Here is a 12,018-nt window from a genome sequence, read left to right as displayed (position 1 = left end):
CACCTAGCACGGGTCGGGACCTGGGTTCAATCCTCATCACCACATAAAAATTAAAGGCACTGTGTTGTGTCCATCTACACCTAAAAAATAAATATAGAAAAACCCCTCTAGACTTGTAGTTGGATGGTGCCTGGATTTTCCAACTTAAATGTGAACTTTATATTATATTTTATTTCTAAGGATGAATATAATTAGAAGTCATTTAATAAGTCTTGGTTTATTAAGAATTAGGATAAATTTAATTTCACCATGGCTTTATTCAGATGACACTTCCATTTGTAGAAGTGGCCAGCCAAGCCTTTTTATTTATTTCTGGGTGACTCTAGAGGGTCTTAGGGAAAGAAGTTTTGCTTTGGCAAAAAAAAAAGATTCATCCAATTTGTAATCACATTGATGGAAGAGAAGCTTTTGAGGAAAGCCACAGTGGTAAGGCTTTGAACATAAATAGCTTCCACTCATAGTGTAACTGATAGACATGAATTAATATATAATAAATTGTAGACAAAATGAAATTTAGAGCAGAAGTTTCAGATGGATGGTTCATTCATAGACTGTTTTATTTGACCTGTTTCTTAAACTTATTTCATTAGTTGGCTATGTCTAAAATCTGAAATGAATGTCTAGCACTGCATCCCCTGCATTTTCGGCATGGGATAATAATAGCAATGACACTGTGCCAATATATGTGCATGAAACACACAAATATTGATTGCCTTAGTTAGCATTTCTATCAAAGATGGCCCCAGCCAACCTTATATGCATTTAACTTTGCCTAGAGCCTCTTGAACACAGAAGAAGTGGTAGATCTAACGCTGCTCATCCAGCTGAATCTTCAGCTTTGAGTTAATCAGAGATAATAGGTGGGAGGATTTTAGTGAGAGAGTAGGTGGAATATTGAGTGTACAAAAGAGAGTAGTGGAAGAGGGCACCAAAGTTTTCAACCTAAGCAACGGAAAGGAAAATGTTATCACTTGAGAGAGGGGAGGTCATCTGTAAATCAGATTTTAGGAGGGAAGTTGAGAAATTCAGTCTTGGACATGTTAAGTTTGAACATCTCATTAGAGATGCCGAATAGACAGTGGCTGTGTGAGTGTGAAGTAGGAGAGAACTGTCTAGACTTCACATGAAGTGCCTCCTGACAGAAGCCATTTCCTTCTCCCCCAGAATCAGAATGTTTAATCTAGAGGAGCCTAAATTTTGCCAATTCTACTTCCATCTGTTGTTGTTTCTTAAAAACTGTAAGAGCATCACTAACAGCTCAGCTTTTTTATTTTATTATTATTTTTTGTTGTTGTTGTTGTTTGTTTGTTTTGTGGTGCTGGCTATTGAACCCAGGGCATTGAACGTGCAGGGCAAGCACCCTACCAACTGAGCTATATCCCCCACCCAGCTCAGCTTTTAGAAGACTAATAAGATCATTTACCATCTTAGAAGATAGTGGCCCCTCAAGATGTTACGTAACATATGAAAAATGTGTGTTTTGAGTTATAAAATACACAGTTAGGAAAAGGTGGCTAGTTACATTATTTAGATGTCTCTCTCTCTCTCTCTCTCTCTCTCTCTCTCTCTCTCTCTATATATATATATATATATATATATATATATATATTTTATAGAATAAGCTAGTTTGTTATGGTGGCTAGACTTGCTCTTGGTTGCAAAGGTATTTAAAACAAAAAAATCCTCATTGTAAAGATTTCATTTTGCCTAAAATCATTTTAGGCTTTAAGGTGGTAAAATCAATCCTTGAGAGGAATTTGGGATTTACTTGAAGTTTTGCCAAATATGCCTCTGGTAAATAAATATATTATAGATGATTTTCATGGAGTAAGGATTTTAGTACCTGTGATAAAACTGGTTTCTAATACATCAACACTAAATGAATTTAACCTGTGCCAAGAATGTATAAACATGACTTTTCTGATAATTTTAGGCCCATTTTCAAGAATAAAAAGGAATTACTAGTTCTTGTATTATCCCTTATTTCATAAATTGAGAATTATGTATTTTTCTTGGTATACCTATTGGTCTTTGGGCATCGTGTAAGGATGGCATCTAGGTTGTCTTGTCATTTGTTTGTGTTTTTCCAAGACTTAACATGGTACCTTTCTCTCTCTCTCTCTCTCTCTCTCTCTCTCTCTCTCTCTAGCACTGGGGGATCAAACCCAGGGCCTCACACATGCCAGGCCAGTGTTCTACCACTGAGCTGCATTCCCAACCCTTTTTAATTTTGCTTTGAGGCAGAGGATCTCGATAAGTTTCCCAGGTTAGCCTTGAACTTGTGATCCTCCTGCCTCAGCCTCCCAAGTAGCTAGGATTATAGGTGGTACCAGAACACGTGGGAACATTTTACTCTTAGTAGGTCATCTGTGAACAGTGGCTGAGTTACTCTAAGGAAATAAATATGTATGTATAGGACATGCATGTTATAGCATTCATGAGCTATATTTCTAACATTTGCTATATAACTCATTTAAAAGTATAATAATGTTTTAGACTTTCTTCCTTTTTTTCTTTCTTTAAACAGAAAGAAGGACAACAACAGAATCACCAGCACTGGCTGAAGGTAAATATGTCTTTGGGTGAAATGATTATCTAGATATAAATGTAAAATTATGACTTAAGTAAAAACCTACATTGATTAGATAAAATTTAAGGAAAATGTATATTCAAATACTAAAATTGTCATTAAGAAATACTCTGTTATTTCTGACTTAAAAAAGGAAGTAGTGGGGGAAATTAAATTAATTTGAACTCTTTTCCTTACAGCTCTCTTTCAATAGGAGAGGTATGTGTTTTCTTTGAATTCCCTTGTAAGTCATTTTAGCTATCACCTCAATAGTTCATCAATAAAGGTTAAGCTCTAGTTTTCATACTTTTAAAAATGTGTGTATTTAAATTCCCCAACCCCATTGGAAACTAGAAATGAAGACACTTTTACACATCATTTTAAAGAATTCTATTATTGGTTTTGGTCCTTATAAGTAAAGGTTACTAAACAGTATATGTAGTTACTATTAAAGCTTCCTGAGTACCTAAATACTTACAATCCTACACTTATTTTTCTGCTCCAATTATTTTTCTTAAAACATGTTAATAGGTATTCAAAAATGTATATATTTTTTAATAGCTGTACTTTGTGTTCTTCAGGTAAAAACAATCAGTTTAAAAATGTCTTCCTGTGTTCTTCTAGTCAGAAATGGGATATATATTTATAGGGATATATATATATTTTAAAACCAGCCTGTCGTTTTGTTAGAGCTGATAGGATAATTAATTATGATGGTCCTTGAAAGTTGTCACTGCTTTACCTACTCTGTGTGCCACAGCACTTAACCAGTTTGGGTGCCAAGGAGCTCTTTGGTGAGGACCTAGTCTGGAGAATCCTGTGAATTCTGCCCAAGAATGATGATTCATGATTATATGAAATAAAATACATAGGATTAAAAAGGAAACCAGTTAGCTTAAAGCACCATTAACACATATTCAAAATATAAATTTGTGGTTGATGATGTATGTTTGTTACATTAGAGTATAAGGTTTAGGAAGGATTTTGCTACTCACTGTAATTTTAAATAGTGATGAGCCTGCAATATTTGTAATATAATATGAAAATACCTATAATTTCCATTAAATGACAAGTGCATAGATACTTAAAATATTACTGTGGTTTGTTGACCATAACTTGATTGAAGGAACTGCTAGTTTTCATAGAGGTTAGTAAAAAGCTTTTCATTCAGATTTACATCATTTTATTATTACGGTGACCCCCTGATTAAAAGCCCCAGACTGAGAACCTTTGTTAGTGAAAAGTCAGCTTGACTTTACTTTCTCTCTTATACTTGAGTAAGTGTAGTTATTTTTGTCGTATATAACTATCTTAAAGAAGTAGTTACACATCTGTTCCTTTAAAATATCCTAATTGGCCAGGCATGATAGTGCACATCTGAAATCCCAGCTACTTGGGAGCCTGAGGTAGGAGGATCACAAGTTTGAGGCCAACCTGGATAACTGTCTCAAAAAAATTTGTAAGAGGCCTGGGTGTGTAGCTCAGTGATAGAATGTTTGCCTAACATACTTAAGGTTCTAGGTTCAATTCTAGTCCCCTCGCCACCCCCCACCCCCCCCAAATCCTATGGTGTAGTGTAGAAGTTTGTGAAATAGCTTTGGGTGTGCTTTTCAATAATAAGAAAAACATATATGAAAAGGGAATAGTAAATAGGAGTTAAGCCTTAGAGAATACCAGCCTCCAAATATTCTGGTACAAGGAACATGAAGTAATAAACAAGTTTGTGTATTGTGTGTACATGTATATGCATATGTATATATGTGTGTGTTTATCAATGTGAGATGCTAAAAGTTTTTGACAAGAGAATTGCCATTGGAAGTCTGCAGACAGTAAGTGCTCTGATGCTTCTGGTCTGGAAGCACATAAAAAGGTATCTTGTGGAAAGTACCCAAATGTTTTGCAGTTCCTTCAGTGGTATGAAACTATTAGAGTGATAATGCATCAGCCTACTCTAGAAAGAGCCTAGGATGGTGTCACTAAATTCCAGTGCTTGTCTAACACCTGGTAGCTGATTGCTGTAAAATTAGGGAATGGCAGGTCTATTGAAATTTGGTTGATAGCAAAAACAGCATTCACTATGGTTTTGGAAAGGACATGATAAGGTATTTAAATCAATGTGATCTGGCTTGATGCCGTATTTTAAAGATGTTCTCAAAAACTGCTCTGCCAGGGTTTTTAAATTAAGCCCCACTGGGGCTGGGGATGTGGCTCAAGCGGTAGCGTGCTCGTGTGGCATGCGTGTGGCCCGGGCTCGATCCTCAGCACCACATACCAACAAAGATGTTGTGTCCGCCAAATACTAAAAAAAAATAAATATTAAAAAAAAAATTCTCTCCCTCTCTCTCACTGTCTCTCACTCTCTCTTAAAAAAAAAAAAATTAAGCCCCACTATTTCACTCATCATCTGCTTTTGCCTAAGTCACCAGATTTCACTTCAGGAGTTGGGGGTACATGATTTATTTTGTGCTCCTGTTTTCTGGCCTTTCCCATACCTTCACTTCCTTTTCTCTTCCTCTTTCTTTCTCAGCAACTTTGAACAAATAGTAAAAACATTGAGGGTAGTTTAGTGATTTGAGTTGGGCATGGTGGTGCATTCCTATAATCTTAGCTACATGGGGGAGGAGGCAGGAGGATTCCAAATTCAGGGTGGGCCTTGGCAACTTAGCAAGATCCTACCTCAAAATAGAAAATAAAAAGGACTAAGAATGTAGTTCAGTTATACAGTGTCCCAGGGTTCAACCTCCAGTACTGAGGAGAGAAAATTAGTTTATTGATTTGAACTTGAATATATATAAATAATTCTTGTTTGAAAAATATATGAAAATGTAAAAGCTGTAGTAATTAGATATTGTATTTAGTTCAAAAAGTTTATATGACATACACATATTGTTTTTTATCTTCATTATTTGAATTCATTTAAAATTATCCCCAGCACCATAAAACAAGTAAAATAAAGTGATATTAGTGTATTCCATTCTTATTGCTAAGAAAATAACTTTTTGTAGAACAGCTCTTTTGCTTTTTGTTAATTTAAAATGAAGTTTTATTATTTAGTCAATGTTACCAGACCTTGTCATTTGAATAATTATGGAATATTCTTTTTGAATTTACTCAGGAATTTTGTCTCGTCTTCAGTTGAAATAAAATAATATTTTTAAAAAGAATATAAAGAAAATTCATACATTCGGCTGTAATTAGTACCTCCTTGGCAAGATGGGAAGGTAATTCAGTGGTAAAGAATATGGTGGGAAAATATTGTTGTCTAGGTACACTTCAATATCTTAGCAATAAACATTTGCCTGGTAACCTTGTTCTTGATTTTCTTAACCTTTGTGGAACTTGAATTATTTCTTAGTAGGTAACACAGTCTATATCCTTACTCCTTAATTTATAAAGCTGCATTTGTTTCATTTGTTTTAAAGTCACTCCTTTTATAGGATGTTTTTAATTTAGGTATTCTCTTTTTAAAAGAATAAACTTTTTTGCTTGATTTGTTAATTTATTCATTCAGTAAAATCTTCATCAAGACTGGCTGTGTGACAGAATGTCTGCTAGAGGCCAAAGTTTCAAAGATGAAAAAGATGTAGACTTTTAGAGATTTAGAAGAACTTTTCTAGAAAACTTATCAAGGAACTGTTATACTCTACTATTCACAAACTGTTCCAAAGAATATAAAAAGCATATACATATATGCTTTGATAGCAGAACCAGAGGGAAAAATTATAGGTCAGTCTCAGTTGTGAAATAATCCAAAATGAAATATTGGCAAACCAAATCTAGAAATATATATATTTTTAAATGACCAAATAGGTCCCAGGATTACAAGGATGGTTCAGTAATCAAAAATGAGTTCATGTAATTTACCATATTAATAGATTAAATGATAGAATGGGTAGTGTTAAAAGATGGCAGTTCTGTCTCAGAATGATATGCACATTTAATGCTAATCAAATAAAAATCCCACCAGGATTTCTTATAGAAGTTGACAGTCACATGGATGATAAAATGTCAAGAATAGCCAAGGCAGTTTTAAAGAATTAGTACTTTAGTAAGCACAGACCACCAAGAAAAGAAGAAGAATTAGACTATATCACATGTAAACAATGACATGAGACTAGGGGAAGGAAGCATTTGCCTTGTGCATAAGCATCAAAAGATATGTAGGAAAGAAAAAGGTGGTAAATCAGTCAGAGTTGAGTTCAGAAAACAGAACCACTCTGGGAATGTCAAAAGAATTTAACATAGAAGATTGGTTACAAAAGTATTTAAAAGACTGGAAGAGTCAAAGGGAGAAGTAATATGCTGGAATCCATAGGTTGTTCTTGCCTTTGATTAGAGAATTGGATATTGGTAACACCCTATTCACATTGCTTTAGCAACTGCCAGCCTATTCTGACCAGAAACTTGTCAGATTGAGACAGCCTAACAGGAACTCAGCTGGCAAGGATGTCTGGAAAATGTTTATGGATTGTGAGTCCCAGTTATACAGAGTAGTGGCAGTATAGTGTCAGTATAGCACCAGTTCTCAGGCATAGCAATACAGAAAGGTAGACAGGGGCTGAGAGATAGTAGGAAAACAGTTGGCAAAGGAAATAAATATGCAATTTACAGATGGCCTGTGTACATATAAGAATGTGCACAGTTTTAAAGGCAATGAAGCAAGTGTAGATTAAAACAGGGAGATGTTTCACAGTCTGTAAATTAAAGCTTGAGGCTTTATGCATGGGAAAGAGGAAGTATTTTACCAGTGGAACAATGAATTGATAGAAGTAGTTTGGAGAGCAGTAGAGCCCCCACCCAGTAAATTTGCAGCTACCTTTTCATTTTATAAAGACTCTTGTATGTGGGGCACAAGTGTATGGATGTATTAGACATAATTTGATAAGAGTAAAAGTGGAAATAACCTCACTATCAGTAGGGAGAATGAACAAATGATTTTTTTTTTGAATAATGGAATTGTAAATAATGGCTAAAATGAACAAACATGATAATTCTCAAAAAAAATCATTGAGAAAATCCAGTTTTTAGAAAATTAAATACAGTGTTTCATTTATGCACATTGAAAGCCAGACCAATATGGTGTTATTTAAAAAATACACATAACTTTGTATTTAAAAATCTTAAAATGTTGGAAGCACACTTTTAAGATACTGATTTCCTTAAGATAGCGAGAAAAGTTAGTTGGGAGATATTAGGAGACTAATTGCACAAAAAAATGGAGAGGTCATTTGAAGCATAGCCAGTTCACTCCCTGTATCCACAGGTTCATTATCTGGATTCAACCAATTATGATAGAAAATATTCAGAAAAAAAAAATCACATCAGTACTGAACATGAACTGACTTTTCTTTTTCTTTGTGATTCAATAAAAATAACAGCAATAGCTATTTACATAGTATTTGCATAAATAATCTAGAGATGATTTAATGTAAAAGGTTGCATGTGAATAATGATGTAATTTGAGCATCTATAGATTTCAGGGGATGACTGCATGGCAAAAATGTTATTGCTTTATCTAGATGATAGAGTATATGAATATTACTATTTTTTGTCCCATATTTGATTCTTTTATGTTTGAATTAATGCTTAATTTAAGATATGGTAAATAAGAAAGAATTAAGAATCAGCCACTCTAGGAAACCTTTACTGATCTTAGCGAGGCTGAATTAGGTTATTCCAGAGAAATGTGTTCATAGTGTCCTTTGCTCATTTTACTATGGACAGATGTCACACTATCTTATCTGGTCCTTTCCGTTTGTCTCTGAATTCCTCAATGTCGAATATTCAGCATCTATCACTGTGATTGGCAGACAGGTGATAAGTAAAAGTTGTGTGATTTAAAACAACCACTGACACTGCCAGGTGCTGTAAACACTAGATATAAAAATGTTTGAGGTTTTGAATAATGGTAAATTTATGAAAATAGATCACTCAGGGGCTGGGGTTGTGGCTCAGTGGTAGATCGCTCACCTAGCATGTATGAAGCTCTGGGTTCGATGCTTAGCACCACATAAAAATAAATAAGTAAAATAAAGGTATTGTGTCCAGCTACAACTAAAAAATAAATATTTAAAAAATATTGTGGCTCAGTGGGAGAGTGCTCCCTAGCACGGGCGCAACCCTGGTTCGATTTTCAGCACCACATAAAAATAAGGCATTGTGTTATGTCCATCTACAAAAAAAGATTCTCTCCCCCCCCCCACACACACACACACACTCTCTTTCTCTCTCTCTCTCTCTCTCAAAAAAAAAAAAAAATAGATCATTCATGCTTTGGAGCATGTCTATTGGGAAGAATTGAATTCCAATCCAAGCTTTTTGAATGAACCAGTCTCATGTTCTGTTACCCATCAACAACTTCACATTTTAAGATATTTTTAATTATTGTTAAATACAAAAGAATGTATATGCCCTGTGAATTATAAAACCTGAATTTGCCAGTAATTGAGGAATTAGAATATTATTTGTGGTTTTGAAAGCTGTGCATTCCTATGGTTATCTTCCCCAGAAATAATGATATCTTTAATGTTATTTAATTTAATGTTATCATAATTTTCTATTTAGTTCCCTTACTTGGAATTATGTTTCTACTGTTTATCTGTTATATAGCTGAACTTAATTTATTTGTGAATATCGCTTGTGAACTTTCATAAGCAATGTCAAGTTCTTATTCCAAAATGGTCATACTAGCAGTATTCTTATTGTTTTTTTGTCTCTTTCATTGCTCTATTGAAATATATAATGGAGTGAAACTACTTTAAAATGTTTTATTTCCAGGTTAATCATCTTTAAAACTATTGGCATATATTTGTTTTGTAACATGATATTTAAAGAAAGCCATAATTCAAAGCAGAATGCTACTCCAACAAAATAAAAAGGGGTAACAACTTTGAGCATTACTTATGGCACTGGATGGGTAGCCAGGCTGTTCTTTTGAATTGTTGACATGAAGTAAAATTTATTATTAGTTTGTATTCATGGATTTAAAATGGTTTTAATTATTAAATTAATAAAGTGAATTCAGGATAATATTTTGATTATATTTTTCAAGACAAAGCTTTGTACTAAGTACTTATAAATTCATAATTTTGAGTTTTGTGTTTGTTTTTTATTTTGTTTGCATATCCCCATCACACACTATTCTGAATACTCCTCTATTACTTACCTAGGGACTTTCTTGCTACTTTCTACTCAGACCCTTTGTTTGTACCTGATATAGCGATTGTAGCAGAAAACATTTATGTGCTTTCATGTTCTATATTGGCAGCTCTGATGGTAATTTGTATTAGTGGTTTAAATTTTAAATGACTGAGGCACGAAAGAGTACAATAATCTTTGAATCACAACCAGATACCATGACAGTCTGATATAATACTATTATTGTGGTTCACTTCCATGTATTGATCTCCTCGTTTATTATGTTTAATGTACATGACCTGATATCCTATGGAATTAAATAGTTGAAATAAGATTTTTTCATTTTAAAGTACAAAGTGTGAGTGCATCCACTAGATGTCAGTGTAGGAAAGATACAGATACAGGATAGCATGTATAATTGTAGCCAGAAGCAATATGAGAGATTTAGTCTAACAACTGAACTGACTTGTGTGAAGTCACACAGTTTGTGAGAGTTAGGATGAGAAACCAAGTCTTCCAATTTTTATTCCATTTTTTGTTCATGTCACATTTCTTTAAGTCAAGTCACATATTAACTGTGTGTACTTTACTAGACTGAAATGAAAATATGTCAATCTTGATGTTTGTTAAGAAATCATAGTGAAATTTTAATTGTACTATTAAAATCCAGGAATACCTGAATCCTGCTGTCCTTGTCTCTTCCTTTACATTTCGTAAAGGAAGGAGAATTGAAGGCTCACTTTATTCATAGCTATACTAGTACCTGAAAATAATGGCTTGAGAAAAATGGTAAAGTTAAGGATTAAGCTGCTCTCTGGAATTTCTCTGGTATCAGTCAGATTCTAACCAAGAAAGCAGAAACTATCTAGGCATTTTAAAACGGGGCTTGATATTTGAATTTATTTATAGAAATGTTGGAAGCCTGAGCTAAAGAGGAACCTAAGGTAACTTAGATACTAATGGAAACTGCAGGAAGCAAGTTATTTCAAGGGCTGGGGGAACAAAAGGAAATAAATGGATTAGGAGAATGTAGGAACTTGGAGGAGGAACCCTGTAGTCCTGGATGCTGAATTCTGGGGGGGGGGGGGGGGTACTGCTCCACACAGCTGCTGGGAGTTCCACAGGAAACCAGAGCCTTGACTCCCATCCATCTTGCTGTGGGAAGACTTTAGGATAGTACTTGACAAACAGAAAGAGGGGTGTTTTTTTTTTTTTTTCTCACTTTCTAGTTTCCTTTTCTTGACATTGTCTTTAAATGGTGGTGGTGCACTTTCATAAAAGCAGTTCAGTAAGTAGACTGTGCATGCAGTGTTTGAGGTTCATGGTGTCTGAAGGGTTTCAGAAGCAGAGATTTTTAAAACTTACTACTATTCTGGCATGTACTTGTTGCTTTTAGCAACCACTGAAGGAAGAAATGTTCATCTTTAATTAAACCTTAGATCTAGAAAAGTGTCAACAGAGTGATGTAACTGGCTTTTAGGGTAGTAAAGCCATAATGACTACTTACCTTTCAACTTTGGTTGCATCTTCCTAACTTTATAGTGTTTTCTATAGAGTAGTTTGATCAGAAGAATCTTTTTAAAATGTATTATATATTTCTGTAATTACACTTTAAAAGTGTATCAATTTGGTAACTTCAGGTACTCATTGAAATTCTTGTCACTGGAAGGTCTGTGAAAAGAGCATTTCACAGCAGGAGAAAAGCAGGTACAAAGATTCTCCAAAAAGGGGGGCCATTAGAGAAGCTTCAGGAAAAACATTGTGGTTTGATGGAGATGAGGTCAGAGTGAGCCAGAGATAGGTCATATAAGGTTTGGGACTTGATAAGGGTTAGGATTTTATTCTGAGTATGATGGGAAGGTATTGCTTAGTTTTGAGCAAAGGAAGGATGTGATGTGGTCTGGTTTATATTTATGTACTTTTACGTATATAAATAATATGTATTAGACATATCTATATATAAGTAAATACAAATATAATAAATGATAAATCTATTAATATGACATTGACATAATTTAATTATTATGAATATGATTATAAATTATATTACTATAATACAATTATATAAGTAATGTCATATTTGTGTGTGTGTGTGTAGGATTTTTTTGGGTGGCGGTTCTAGGGATTGAACACAGAGGTACTCAACCACTGAACTGCATCCCCAGTCCTTTTTATTTTTTATTTTGAGTCAGGGTCTTGCTAAGTTGCTTAGAGCCTCACTAAGTTGCCAAGATCAACTTTGAACTTGGCATCCTCCCGCCTCAGCCTCACATGCCACTGGTATTACGAGTGTGTGCTACCACTGCCAGCTG

General features: G+C 34.3%; 1 protein-coding gene across 10 annotated transcripts in view; it reads left to right on the top strand.

Annotated features, from left to right (window-relative positions):
* CYRIB (CYFIP related Rac1 interactor B) overlaps positions 1 to 12,018 on the top strand; it is a 144,589-nt gene that overhangs the window by 91,813 nt on the left and 40,758 nt on the right. For 6 of the 10 annotated variants that reach the window (XM_081266315.1, XM_081266316.1, XM_081266317.1 and 3 more), the window contains one exon: positions 2,528 to 2,566. The exons of 1 other annotated variant lie outside the window; for it this stretch is intronic. The gene's annotated coding sequence lies outside the window, so the exon portion shown is untranslated. Of the gene's footprint in view, positions 1 to 2,527; positions 2,567 to 2,769; positions 2,789 to 12,018 lie in introns of all 10 variants that reach the window. 3 more of the 10 variants (XM_081266320.1, XM_081266313.1, XM_081266319.1) reach the window with 1 other exon arrangement.

Source organism: Spermophilus citellus (genome assembly GCF_964194105.1).
Source record: "Spermophilus citellus genome assembly, chromosome: 14".
Taxonomy (NCBI): domain Eukaryota; kingdom Metazoa; phylum Chordata; class Mammalia; order Rodentia; family Sciuridae; genus Spermophilus; species Spermophilus citellus.
The sequence above is the reverse complement of the archived record's forward strand: the minus strand, read 5'-3'. Positions and strand labels throughout refer to the sequence as shown.